Raw genomic sequence first — 15,717 nt, forward strand, 5'->3', positions numbered from 1 at the left:
CCCTTTGCGTGTGATGTCACGACCTGGAAGCCAGAAATGTGCAGAGAGGATCAGCCCTCCACATCACATACACCTTGTAGTGAAACTCCTGCATGGACCTTTAGAATCCACCGTACTCCTAGTAATGTGCGCTCTGACAGCCATGGGTGAAGGCTGACTGCACGCCTCACACGCAAGAGGGATAGCCTTGACTATCCACCTGCTTATTGTCTGTTTGGTTGCTGGAGAACCTTTCTTGGGCGTACCAAAACAGACAAATAGCTGATTGGATTTTCTTCCACAGAGCAACTCTGTAGACACTGTAGACAGATTCAGTTTCCCCTGGTCTGATGTCTGATATGGAGAAGGACAGAAGGCTTATAAGATTATAGATCATGCTGCTATACCAGAATATTAAGAATTTCAAGCCTATAAATCCTGCTTCGATTAAGTCTTCCACATAATTTGTAGCTTAACAAATTAAAAGCATATAAGCACCGAAACCTCAAGGCAACTGCACCTTATCTCGGCTTTGTACAATGCATTTTGAAAATCAGAGGATGTTCTTTGAAGTCTTGCAAACCTCCTTCATTACCTAGCATCCGTTGAGTTTGGTCGATCAGTAAAAGTAATTTTAACAGATGGCTAAAAATTGATGGATTCCACCAACAACCCCCCTCATGCAAAAACCTGATGGATTCTGCACGAAACACCTAGGCTGCGTGATTTTAGGTTAAAAACTAAGAAATACACAGAAAGACGACAACTTTGAAGCACTATTCATTTTGTACCTACAATATTCTAAGATCAGAGTAACTTTACAGTTGCCTACACAATGTGTAGAATACCAGACATCAATATAACACGCCGTCAAATTATATTTGAAAGGATTATTGTCGCTTCCATTGACATGAGTATATTTTTCAAACTTCAGTATAAATGTTTTTGCTAGTATTCATTTGTATTTAAATGTCAGAAAAATAAAATAAACATATGGCTGAAAACACTGAACTGTTGTGAAGACTCAAATTTCATCGTTTAATGTTGTTTTTAGTATTATTATTATTATACTTTTTATATACATTCATAATCACTTGTACTCATTGTATTTTGTGAAGATGTGGGAGAAAGAGAGACTTTGGGACTTTGTGTGCTGAGTTAGAGACTGGAATGTGCAGTGTTTTTCCACCAGCATAGCATGTGAAGGTATGGAGCAAATTCTGAAGGGAGGGGCTGCCTCACTCTCTGTCCCTCTCTTTCACTTCACAGAACAAAATACAATTTTAGAGAAAAGTTAACTTCAATGTTTTTCAGTATTTTTGTTTAGTTTCCAGTTAACTCGAAACAGTTTTTTTTTTCTTTTTTTTTTTTCTAAATATTTGTGGATTTTTTTCTCAGATTAATTTCTTGTTTTCTTTTTCCTTTTTTTTCTTTCTTTAAGATCAGTATCCTCAAATATTTGAACAGCTTTACGGTCAAAGTTGGAATGCACGCGATCCTAACTATTTTAACTCGTATTACTCCAGCGTGTTAATGTTTTAGAGTTTTTCCCTGCCATCGTTTTAAACAGACTCGCCACACTTAACCGCTCATGTCAATCGAGCTTTGCTTGTGTTTCACCTCCTCGCCTCGAGTACGAATCTTCCGTGTGTTGGATATATTTTAGAGATTACTCTGCCATCGTTTTAAACAGTCTCGCCATATCCCCAACCACCAATCAGTGACAACCAGCAAATAATAGTTTTACCGTCTTACAGCTAATTCTCCCAAATTTTTGACTAGATGGTCTTTTTTCTAAAAAAGATCCTTCTCAATCCCAGCATATCAAATAACTTTAGAGGTTTACTTTTCAGAGAACTTAAATAAGCCAAATTAAATTGAATTATTTTTATTTTTATATTTTTTATACTATGTCTTACTCATTGGCAAAATCACAGGTTCCTTAAACACAGTTCTTTTTAGCAGTTACAGTCATTGTCTCTAATCATCAGGCAGACTTAGAACTTTTATATAAAGGAAAAAGTCTTACCTTGAGACAAATTATTTCTGGATATACTATCCTGTTCTTCGTGACGCCAAATTGTTGATTTAAAAATCTTGCTTTCCCCTGTTGTTTAATTTCATGGAAACAGACACCAGTGATTTTGCCAAGAGATCTCTTATTTATTTGGTTTATAAGACATAGGAGGAAGAGACAATGGACCAAGCTAAGGTCTAATTCAGCTTCTCAGTCACCTTCTCTACATTTCCATCTCTTCCTGATTTTCGGACAAACAGGGCTTGGTTTTTATATCCCTGACCAAGGAAAAAACTACATCACCATAGGAACACATACATTCAGCAGAAGAACATATGGTTTCCATTAACGTTGAAATGTATATCCTCATGCTATGCTGGTGGAAAAACACTGCACATTCCAGTCTCTAACTCAGCACACAAAGTCCCAAAGTCTCTCTTTCTCCCACATCTTCACAAAATACAATGAGTACAAGTGATTATGAATGTATATAAAAAGTATAATAATAATAATACTAAAAACAACATTAAACGATGAAATTTGAGTCTTCATGTTGTCAGTGCTGAGCACATCCGTCGCTGGCTCAGTGCCAGCCAAAGTGCGTACGCAGATTTTAATTTAGCAGTTGACAACGTGACACACTGAATGTTTTAATCACACCGGTGTGATCGTATGCTTCAAAGGTTTAATTATCAAATGTAAAAAATATTATTTTTGCTTTTTGGAAGCTGCATTCAAATCCAGAATACTGGCAACATGTGAAAAGCGGCCCAATTAAAAAGTGAGGGTATGCTGAAGATTAAAATATAGAAGTGCCAGAATTGCGTACCAGTGTTTACCTGGGACAGGAGGTTTCTCCTGACAGGTATCTCCCATGGAGAGCCATCAAAGAGAGACATTTAGGGCCCTATCTTGCACCCAGCGCAATTGACACCTACGCATGTATCATTCCTATTTTGCACCAGACGCACAACAGACTTTTCCCTCCACAGACGCACGTCGGTAAATTAGGGAATGAACTTGCGCTCCCGGGAGCGGTTCAGTGAAAAGAGGACACGTGTTCTGGTGCAAACGTTCCCTGGTGCTATTTTGCAGTTTCAGAAAACAATTCCGCCACAGACCAGGAAAAACCTAGTCTTAAGTCAGTGGCGCGTTATTCATATGCTATTTTAAGGGCGCATGCTTGGCCATAATGTAGCATGTGTACAAAACGCATACACTTTGCTTATCTCATCTACACAGACACAGCAGTTGCCATTTTTGCAAACCATACATAATTACAAGGAAAAAATATTCCACATGAGGGAAGTCATTGTGGTGTCCATGAAGATGTGAAAAAATAGGCATAAATCTAGCTTACACATTTACCCAAATTATTATACACCTGTTTAACCAAAGCTAATTTGGGTGGGTTTCTCCCATCCTCATACAATGTCACTTCTCTGTCTTTTATGGCCCTGACGAGAATCTCCTCGGCTGTGAACCGCTCCTGGCGTGCGCCTGGCAAATCCGCCTTTATAATAGCAATCCGCCATGGAACAGTGGAACAGCCCTAGCGGAGCTATATGCGTGATAGAGAACCAGAGCGGACAGTGTGTCATTTCTTGAGATGGACAAAATAAGTCCCCTTCCGCCTAGCCAAAGTCTCCATAGTCTCCATTTCCCAGGCCTCAGCCACTGCCTCAAAATGGTGTCTGGTCCCTGATTTAAGTAAATCCACTTCAAAAGTGAATTACTCCTGGACAGCAATGCCATAGAAATATACAGAGCGGCCGCAAAAATGGAAGTTCAAAGACAATATTCTAAAGATGGCTGCACCCTCGTTTCTCTGGCACATAAGGTCTATAGGAATACAACGCCAATCACTGTTTTCATATATAAGCTCCTTCAGTATTATCAGCAGCTATCGCGTTACTCAGGAGCTAATTAAATGGCGAAATTCGGCAGGCAAACCACATCATCTCACAAGGAATCGGGAATTTAGCGAGAGGAATTCGTTCCTCACAAGGATTTCATCTCAGATTAATTTAAATTTGTGAACTTGAACATGAGATTTGCTGCATTGGTCATAAACTGCCTGATTGAAAGTGACCTCAGTCTACATTGCTGCTCGCATTGCTGCATTATTGACACAGGACTCGACGTGATTCACTCTCCATTCATCTGAAAGTCTTCATGAAGCTAAGTTCCTTTTCAATGCTCATTGCTAAAAGCTATCAGGGTATTGGCAACATGTTTGTGGCTTGGGCTTATCTAACTAGGCTTATGCGATCATATTGGCTATGCGTGTTACTATCTTTTGTCATTCGCAACTGATGGTGTTGCACACGCTGTGCTTTTAGCACTATGCAGCACAGATTCAAGCAGCTTGCAGTGATAGTTAAAAATTCATGGTGCAAACGGAATAATTTCTGCTGTGGAACAACTCTAAAAAAAACATAGTAAACAGTCACTATTCAGTTGAGTCACTTCAGCGTTTTCGGACAAGAGTGGTCTATCTATTTTTTGGAAACACGCTCGTTCTTTATTCTATCCGATTATTGCAACATGCTGTGTTAAAGTTACCACATGCTTGTGGCTAAAGCTATCAGATATCAGCAACATAGCCTACTTGTGCAAAATACACAGTACATTCACCACAGAGGTCTGGTATTCAACACAACAACATCGTAGCTTGATGGTCCTGTGAAGGAGTGTGAAAGTCGTCATCTTCACCTCCACAGCCGATGGTATCTGTAGGACGTGAGCAGAAATCATTTTCATGAGTGAGGAGGCACGCTGTATTCATAGCTTAGCTGCGCGCTGCATTTGACTCAAAGCTACAGGGTATATGCTTCCCCGACCGGACTACACTAGTTTTAATACTAGTCCTATGGTTATACAAACATGCTAGTTGTATCAGTTGTGTTGCTGCTAGTCTGAGCTATTGCTGTAGGGTGTATGCTTCCCCTGCCAAACTATGCTAGTTTTAGCAATAGTTCTGTGATTCTACAACATGCTTGTTGTATCAGTTTTGTTGCCACTAGTCGGCACTATTGCTGTAGGATGTATGCTTCCCCTGCCAAACTACATTAGTTTTAGCAGAAGTTCTGTGATTATACAACATGCTTCTTGTATCAGATTTTTGCTGCCGCTAGGGGTGTAAGCTTCCCCCAATAGATCCCATACACTGTTAAATTGGCTACAGCAACACGCTTGTTGCAATGTGTCCTTGCTTGCTCCAGCTTGGGGTGATGCGTCCCCCATAAGATTGGATCTATAGTGTTGCCGCTAACATCAGGGGCCCGTTCTTCGTACGTTGCTTATTACATCCGAGATCAAATGACACATCCAAGATGATATCATCGTGCGAATCATGATCTGACTAACTCGGTTCTTCGAACACACTTGCCGGATGTGATTAGTATCGCTGGATTGAGTTATCTGAGATAATTGCGCGTTCATGCGCTGGTTAAAAGGGGATATGTATCGATAGTAGACTTAAGTAGACCTAAACCGAGACCAATACACTACCAAGACCAGAGGGTATCAAGACCAAGACAAGACCAAGACCAAGACCAAGACAGACTAAGTCAAGACCAAGACCAAGTCGAGACCAAGACCGAGACCAAGTCGAGACCGGAGGAAAAACAAATAGACTAGTGTTGAAGCTAAGCAATATGAATTCAAGAACAGCAGCATACTAGGGTTCAGCCGCAGTTTACATTCAATACATATTAGATGGTATTACTTCAACTACACAGGCAGAACAATACAGAGACAGACCATGTCATGTGTGTGACTGTGAGCTCACTGTAAATGTTTTTGCAGGGTGAGATCAACTATGTGTAGCAATTGCATGACGGCTGTTACTGCATTATTAGAGGATTGAGACTCCCTTAACTTTTGTGTACTGTTGAGGGCTGACATGACTGGTACTGACTGGTTAATCTGACAAAACATCAAACACCTCCAACACCATCTTGCTCCAATATGTAACCAATTGAAATTATACTTAATGTGTAGATGAAATCGTAACATCAAATTAAAGATACGCAATTCTAAACTTGGATTAGGCCTAATGTTTAGTCAACACAACGGAGATATGCAGATGATATTTAAAAGACCATTTATTTAGTCTAACACCATCTTAAATACAATACTGTAATCAAACAACACACACTATCGATTAGTGATGTATGCAGGGCTTGACATTAACACCCGCCAATAATTGTAGTCTTTTCAAAAGGCATCTGAAATAAGTGTTACACTACAACTCCCAAGAGTATTAGGGCTGTCAACGTCAATGAATATTCTAAATTCGAATATATATTCGAATAGTTTTAAAAAACAGAATTTCGAAGGTGAAAATGAATATTCGAATGTGGAAAACCGCCCGCAGTAGCAGAGGCGCGGCTGTCTGCTTTGCGAGTGGGCGCGCTGCCTGAAGGGTCAGGGACAGGTAACAGGAAGAAGCGTTAACGTTAAACAGAAACATTACTAAAGTGTAGCCTACTGTACTGACTGAATAGATATTGGATGAATAAGGTAGGTTAGATACAGCAGTTTCATGCACTGCAGGCTTCCACTGGTTTGATTATTTACCGTTTCATGTCAAGGAAAAGTTCCATGTTTACCACAGCACAGTTCGCTCGGAGCATTCAATGTCGGTTCTATAATATTTGTTTCAATCACTGAATGAAGCCTGCTATATAAGAGTCGCGACATTAAATTGCTTGCTCACTTAAATAAACTACCTATACAAGTAGTTATGTCTCTTTGTATTAATTTTTCCTGTTATTGACGTAATGCGCGTCATTGACAAATGCGCAACCAGATGTTCGAATAGTTCGAATATAGGCTATGTGGTTTTTTTAGAGGGAATATTTTATATTATCGAACTTCATTTTTGAGCAATTTTGACAGCCCTAATGAGTATTACATGCACACAGTGTTGCCTTGCGCTTGCGCGCTAGTAACCGACAACACAGAAACGAAGAGACAGCTAGCTGCCCTGCTGGAGTTACGTTGTATCAAAGAGTATAGAAGCCCTTTGGTTGTATGCCGGTGGAGCTAGGCTATGTGGCGACATATAATAATACATAATACATGTATTTATTTTAAAAAAAAAAGAGCTTTACACACAACCTTATCAGAGCTAATGATAATGACCTGTATTGTTATATATTTATGTAGTCTTGATTTGGGTGTGTACAGTGGTTTTACATTTAAAAGGGTTGTAAATCTAGTTCAAGTAAATTTTTGCATGCCATAGTCAACTTTTATCAGGTAATTTCACAACAACAAAAATGTGGCTAGTAAAAATGCTGTTTGGCTAGTAACTTTGGAAAACCACTAGCCACATTGGCTAGTGAGCAAAAAAGTTAATGTCAACCCCTGGATGTATGTCTCGAGACCGGTCTTGGTCTCGAGACCACTTTTACGTGGTCTCGGTCTTGTCACGGCCTTGACGGTCTTTGGTCTTGGTCTTGTCTTGGTCTCGGACCTCTCGGTCTTGTCTAGGTCTCGCTGTCTCAGACCGGCATAGTGGTCGGGGATTTAGCAATACAATAGGCTACTACAATATCCACGACGACACAACGTTCGATAATGCAACATTATTATCCGCAATGGAACGGATTGAAGCGCGCGTCCGAGTGAAGTCATTAGATATAACATGACCTAAATATTTAACTTCCTCACACACAGCAAGAGGGCTGTCTGACAGATAAAAAGTCGGAAAAGTTGATTTATTGTCCTCATAGCTTCTAACTACCATTATGTGGCTTTTCTTAGTGTTATATTTAATATCATAATCAAGGCCATATTGCAAGCAGACTTTCAGCATCTGCTGCAGCCCAACGCTGTATGGACAGAGCAGGACAAGATCGTCTGCATACATTAAATGATTAACAACAGTGTTGCCCACAAGACAGCCAGTTTTTAACCTATTTAACTGGTCTGACAGTTCATCCATATAAACATTAAATAAAATAGGAGACATAATTCCTCCTTGTCTCACTCCATTACTGACATGAAACGGAGCAGATACAACTTTGTCTCATTTAACCTGAAACATTTGATGGGCATACCAAAACACTAAAATTCTCACAAAAAATGTAGGAGCACCTCTATCTAGCAATTTTACAAACAGTCGTTCATGATTGATTCTATCAAATGCCTTTGACGCATCAATAAAACATTAAAACATGGTCGAATTCAGGCTGTTATACCTGGACACAATCTCTTTAAGAGCATAGATACACAAATCGGTTCCATGCTTTCTTTTAAACCCAAACTGATTATCAGTAGTAAGAACATACATTTCTAGCTTTGTTAGCAATATTCTCTCCAGTACTTTAGACACGATGCTGGCCAATGCAATTGGTCGATAATTGTCAATACTGTTGAGCTTACCAGCCTTGTCTTTAAGCACAGGTAGTAGCAACACAGACATAATAGCATTAGGCAGGACACCATGAACCAAACAACCATTAAAGCACATGGAAAGCAAAGGACAGAGCTTATGGCTGGCATATTTTAGATGTTCTGCATTAATATAGTCCATACCGCAGGCTTTGTTGTTCTCCAACATATTAATGGCATCATAGATATCTGCTGCCCTAACCATCATATCTGCTGAGAAATCAGTATGTTCATAATTGTTTCTAACTGGGTTACTTTTGACACAATTAAATAGGTCACAGTAATGCTCTCGCCAGAGCTCAGCTATTTTTTCTGGGCTACTAATACCTTCAATATCAGCCGGTAAGGATATTTTATTGTTATTCATAACTTTGACCTCTTGCCAAAAATCAGTAGGGTTGTTTTTCTGTAGCTTTCTAGCTAGTGAATCTGCTCTCATTGAATTTTCATTTTTCTTAATAAAACGTAGTGCATACTTAGCTCTAGCATTTGTCATTTTTTTTTCTATCTAACAATTCCCCATGTCTAGGCCTTCCTGCCTGATCTCTGACCAGAGTCTAAAGGCCTCTCTTGCCTCAGCATACTGCTCAGCCACAAACTCATTCCACCCAGGTCTAATGTTAAGCACCTTACATTTTCACTGGAAGCATTAAGACATTTCACAATACCATCATACATGGCACAGAGTTTTTCAACATGTATCACATCCTTACAATTAATATCTGAGCACATTAGGGCCTCATGAGGCAGAGGAATATTATTAAGAAGACTTTCAGTTCGCAAAGAGTATTCAGCCACCTCCTCTTTACTCAGCTTTGACCAGTCCAGTTTACTTGAAGCTGCATAATTATTCCTGGACAACAGGGGAAGTTTTTCCAACATCTAACAAAGCAGCAATAGGTATATGATCTGAAGTGGCAAGTTCATAGCAGATCTCCACATTTATCAGTGAGGCATGAGCATCAGCAGTGGTCACAATATGGTCTAACCAAGATGTTGTGTTCCACACATCACTAACATAGGTGAAGCTTGAGTCAGGCAACAAAGCAATGCTCGATATAATTAAATTAGTCTCATTACAGAACTGCTGTAAGTGTGTTGCAAATAAAGATTTGCTATCTGACGTCAGCATTAAAATCACCCATAACATAGACACAAGATGAACTATTCTCTTCTATAAATGACTGAATAAAAGCTAACCTGTTAAAAAATTCATCCTCATGCTCATACGGTGTACTGTATAAACATTTAAGACAATACATTTCTTTTCATTAAAATTACACTCTAGCCCTATAGCCCAGTCAACATTTAGGCGCACCACATTCACCATTGAGTCATATTTGATGTTCCACAATATTGCTACACCACCAGCTATCCTACCTCGAACCAGCTTTGTACTGAGGTCAGTAGTGGACTCTCCAGCCCCATGAAAGTTTATGTGTATAGTGTTCAGCTTATCCAGATCTTGTTTCGCCAGCCAAGTTTCTTGCAAGCACAGAATGTCACACTCATCCAGCAATGTATCCACAACCAGACGTTTTGATATATCAATAGCAGTGTGACCTACTCGCAGCGGGTATTATATGAGACAACACGCATTTTACAATTACAAATTTTTCCATTTAATTGTGGAACTTTTCTTACCACTTTCAAATAATGTGCATAAATGTGAATCTCTGAAAATTCTTAAGTCATGCTGTCACGTTTTGGGTTTGTTCTTGTCATGTTTCCATGTCTGTCATGTGATTCCCTGTTTGTCATGTGATCCTGCCATGTCTTGTCATTGGTTTATTGTCTGATCATTGTTCACAGGTGTCCCTTGTTTTGTCATTAGTCTGTGTATTTAAGCCCTCATGTTTGCCATGTGTCTTTGTCAAGTATTGTTTCCTGTAGTCTGCTGTTGTGCCATGTTCATGTTCATGTTCATGTTCATGTTCATGTTCATGTTCATGTTCATGTTCATGTTCATGTTCATGTTCATGTTCATGTTCATGTTCATGTTCATGCTCATGCTCATGTTCATGCTCATGCTCATGTTCATGCTCATGCTTTGGTTTTTGTTTTCATGCCACGCCATGTTTTTGTTTCATGTTTTGTTTTTGTTATAATAAACTGCACTTGGGCTCTCATCTTTCAACTTGCCTCCAGTGGACCTTTATTACAGAATACTTGACCTTCTACAATGAACCCAGCAGTTGTTGCCCTACTTTCTCTTCGCCAGGATAACCTCACCATTGAGGACTACGTTGCAGAGTTTTGTGAACTCTCTCACCTGGTGAACTTCAATGATGTGGCCCTCAAGGACATTTTTAGGGTGGGTTTAAATGAGCCTGTTTGCTCCCAGCTACCTGGGGGAAAAATTCATTGGTCTCTGGCACAATACATGGACTATGCCCTATTATTGAGTGGTTCCTCATTTACTGTGGGTTTTGAGGAGAAACCCCCCAAACCCACAGTATCTGCCAAGCCTGAGTCATTTCACGTCATGCCTGCCAAGCCTGAGCCACTTCATGTCATGCCTGCCAAGCCTGAGCCACTTCATGTCATGCCTGCCATGCCTGAGCCACTTCACGTCATGCCTGCCAAGCCTGAGCCACTTCTCGTCATGCCTGCCAAGCCTGAGCCACTTCACGTCATGTCTGCCAAGCCTGCCAAGCCTGAATTTCTTCATGTCATGTCTGCCAAGCCTGAATTTCTTCATGTCATGTCTGCCAAGCCTGAATCTCTTCACGTCATGTCTGCCAAGCCTGAATCTCTTCACGTCATGTCTGCCAAGCCTGAATCTCTTCATGTCATGTCTGCCAAGCCTGCCAAGCCTGAATTTCTTCATGTCATGTCTGCCAGACCTGAATCTCTTCACGTCATGTCTGCCAAGCCTGAATCTCTTCACGTCATGTCTGCCAAACCTGAATCTCTTCACGTCATGTCTGCCAAGCCTGAATCTCTTCACGTCATGTCTGCCATGTCTGGGTCTCTTCACGTCATGCCTGCCAAGTCTGAGTCTGTTCACGCCACGTCGGCTACCGAGCCGGTGTCTCCTGACAAGATGGCCGCCACCGAGCCTGTGTCTCCTGACAAGATGGCCGCCGCCGAGCCTGTGTCTCCTGACAAGATGGCCGCCGCCGGGCCTGTGTCTCCTGACAAGATGGCTGCCGCCGAGCCTGTGTCTCCTGACAAGATGGCCGCCACCACACCTGAACCTGAACCCTCAGCAGAGATGGCTGTGGCCACGCCTGAACCTGAGCCCTCAGCAGAGATGGCCGCCGCCACGCTTGAACCTGAGCCCTCAGCAGAGATGGCCGCCACTAATGTTGAGTCCTCAGTTATGGCTACACTAACAACCATGGCCACAGCCATATGGTGTGTGTGGTCGGTGCATGCATTTGAAGTTCACGTCACGTCTGCCGAGCCAGAGCCTGTACACGTCACGTCTGCCCAGCCAGAGACTGTTCACGTCACGTCTGCCCAGCCAGAGACTGTTCACGCCATGTATGCGCCGCCTGAGCCCTCAGTGACCGCGACACTGGCCATTATGGCAACAGCCATGTGGTGTGTGTGAGCTGCGCACACACTTGTTCACAGGTGTCCCACACTGAGGACTCAGACCTACCCTGTATCACAGGGGAATACTCCCACCTCATCCTGCAGTTTACCAGGGTCTAGGGGTGACAGAAAATGTATCTGTGCCCAACCTAGGGAAGCGGGGCTTGTTTGTGAGCCAAGCACCTACAACCTGACGCTCGAGCAGTAGCTCAGCGAGGTAAGTGAAGCCTATACTGGCGGCCCCGATCCGTATACTAGTTCTGCACGGCAGGGTCGGGCAGACAGAACCAGTCTCCTCATGAGGCGAAAGACGGCCTAACCCTGCTCAATAAAGACACATTGTACCGGGGAGACCTAAATGAGGCCTACGCCAGGAACTTTATAAACCATGCCTCTGCACCACGCTGCATTAATCTTGTCGCCCCAGAATGCAGAGAAGGGGGCGGGCCTTGGCCTAACGACTCCCAAGGGAGGAGGCTGTCATACAGGGATGCTAGAAACATTCACAAAGTGAAGGGTCAGAGGCAGAAATGCTTAAGCAGAAACACCTCCACTATCCCTGGCACAGCCTAGGCCAGCTATAGAGGCGGCCCTGGTGAGGGCCTGCCTGCAAGTATAGATCTACCTGAGGGCTCGGAGGAGCCATAGCTCTACTAGAAAAATTGTTATTATATTTCATACAAAGGGGCTGCAGAATCGCTCAGCCCACTGAAAACCCAAACAGAGCTCAAGGGGGCGATGTACTCAGGAAAGAAGTCCAACGGACCCGTGGGCCGGACATAAGATCTATCTGAAGCTCTAGCGTCAGTCAAAACTCAAGTAAAACAATTCTATGAGAGAGAGACCAACTACTCTACCCTGAGGTGGCTAACACAGTTTAACAACACAAGAGAAGCCCATACAGCTGGTGCTTCTTCCTATCGTTCTAGCCACCTAAAGGGGAACTTCAGGGCCCTTAATTATCCAAAAATGTACCTTACCTTATGACATTGACATGACCCCATAGCTCTATACAGGGAACGAGGTCTGTAGAGAGATACATTTTAGTATTTATTTTTCACAAAAAATTACTCTTAGAAAGACAAGACAGTTCACCTGCGGCGTGCGGAGTGAAGACTCGCCAGATAGTTCTTTATGAACCTGGGGTCCATCAATTTACATGCCTGAAAGAGGCGCTCTCATTAACCAAGCCATCAGAACATCGTTCTCATCATAGGCCCCGCCCCAGGCCTGATGTAATGAACGCCTGGGGAGTCGGAAATAGAGGAGAGGGCAGATTTCATGACCCTCTGAGGAGGTTATCCCTTACCGACGCTGTCGTTTGTTGTGGATAACCTCCCTCAAATCCCTCCTGTTGCGGGAGTCACGCCTCTTCTGCGCCCTGCTCCTCCATGGAGGGGGCGCACGAGAGGTGACGCTGGCTCTCTGGCCCTGCCTACGATCCTCAGACCGAGAAGGGCCAGGTCCTCCCGCCTGCCTGGGCGTGGATCCGGATCTCAGCGGTATACAGGTTTTAAATGCCGCTGAGTGCGCCTTCGCCTCCCTGAACTTCCCCACCACCGCCTCTACGGAGGTGCCAAAGAGTTCAGAGGGCGAAACCGGCGAGGAGAAAGGCCTTCTCTTTCTCCCCGATGTCGGCTAGATTTAGCCACAGATGTCTCTCCGTGGCCACCATCGCTGCCATCGACCGACCGATCGAAGCAGCGGTTTGTTTGGTGGCCCGGAGAGCAAGATCTGTGGTACGGCACAGCTCAGCCACCGCCTCAGGGGACATTCCTGCCCCCTGGTCGAGATCCCCCAGTAGTACCGACATGGTGTGCAGGGCAGCACCGGCCTGACCTGCTGCCGTGTACGCTCTGCCATTCAAACGAGCCGTTGTTTTCAGCGGTTTGGATGGCAGGGTTGGAGCTCTCAGTGTCGATGCCTGCCCAGACACGAGATAGTTCGCAAACGTCTCATCAATGGGCGGCATCGACACATACCCATGCTCTCCGATCCCCTCGACATCAGCAAAACTAGCCCGCTGATGTCGGTGGATACGGGCAGAGTATGGGTTCTTCCATGCCCTCTCGACCTCAGTGGGAAGGTCAGGAAGAAATGGAAGGCTCACCTGAGCTGGTGGTCTATGGCCGGGGAGAAAGCGATCGTCGAGCCTGCCATGAGCGATTTCTCCCCTAGCGCGTTGCCATGGCAGCTGCAGCCTGCCTGCAGCCTGCCGGCAGCACGCTCCATTACATCCACCAGCTCTGTGTACATGGGACAGGGTGGCTGAGGGGGTTCAGGATCTACCTGAATATCAACCTCCTCAGCCATCTCCTGTCCGTCCAGAAGAGCACTAGCTGCAGGAATAGTAGGCGAAAAGTCTTCCTCATCGACCTGCAGCTCACCCTCGTCAGTCGTCTGATCATCTGAGAGGTTTACCGCCCTCTCAAGGTGATCGACAAGCTCCATCTGGGAGCCCCATGATGTAAGTCGCCGCTCTGCCTCGGCACGAGCGGGACCTGAACCACGAGGACCAGATGCTGAACCCTCTTCACTCGAGAAGAGAGTCAGACGAGAGCGGAGCGTTTTTAAAGAAAAACGCTCACAGTTTGCACAGAGGGCTCCCTCGAGAACCTCCCGTGCGTGCTCTTCCCCCAGGCAGAAAACGCACAGTTCATGTGTGTCACCCGGCGTCAAAACCTTGGGCACGGGTCGGCACACTTCCGAAAGCAATCGGCCTTCGCTGTACGTTTCATTTTAAATTTTTCTCACCGTGTTTCTTGAAGCAGCGTTCAGACAAACAGTCCCTGAAGACGATAAGATGATTGTCATGTTTGCAAGGCGCCCTTTTATACTTGCAGGTCGCACGTTTATCATTCACGTTAATGATTCACGGGCTGTCGCCGGTCAATGTGATTGCCGTGATTTGATAGTGATTTCAGACACCTGTCACGCCTGAGGCGTTCCCCCAAAGCGTCATTCGACGCAGTGCGCGAGTTCCCTTCGAAAGGGAACATTTTATGCTGACGACACAAAACCAAGAACTGAATGAACTGAGGGCTAATAAACACCGAGATTATTAACGTAACAAGGAACACCAGTAGAACTCAATCAATGACCATTGAGACAAACTAGCAAAGGATACACTGGCAAACAGAAACTGAACTCCATGAACACAAAACCAAAACTGACTATACATGTACATTACACCCCCGTCACGGAAAGGTGCGTCGTTGCGCCGTAACAGTCCAACTGAGGAGGGAGGCTGAGGGCTCTGGAGGAGGAGGATCCACACCACAGAAGGGAGGTCAATGAGGAGCCGAGGGGCTGATGGGAGACAGTGGAAAATGGGGCTGACAGACTGGCTGATTTTGAAAGAGGAGGTGGGAGAGGGATGCTGTGTGGGAACTCTGGAGACTTACAGTAGAGCTGGATGGAACCAGCAGGAACACAGGAAACTCTGAGCTGGATCGAACCAGCAGGGGCATAGGAAACTCTGAGCTGAGCGGGACCAAAGGGGATAGGAGAAAAAGGGAAACATTGCGTGCTTCTCCTTCCCTTGTGTCTTAGCTCCATCCCCCGTAGCATGTGAAGGAAGGCTGCAAAGAAAGAAAATGAGGACGGAGGAATAGAAGGAAAGTTCATTTGTATATTGTAATGTACTTGATCACTCGAGCATCACTTCAATCCGTCATCAGCTGCTCTCAGATGATCTGCTTTTATGTTGTTCAAGTTCCCTTTCAAGTGAACTCGAGCTGCGTCGAAATGCTGCGTGAACGCCCCTGCGTGAG

Source organism: Rutilus rutilus (assembly GCF_951802725.1).
Source record: "Rutilus rutilus genome assembly, chromosome: 18".
Lineage (NCBI taxonomy): Eukaryota > Metazoa > Chordata > Actinopteri > Cypriniformes > Leuciscidae > Rutilus > Rutilus rutilus.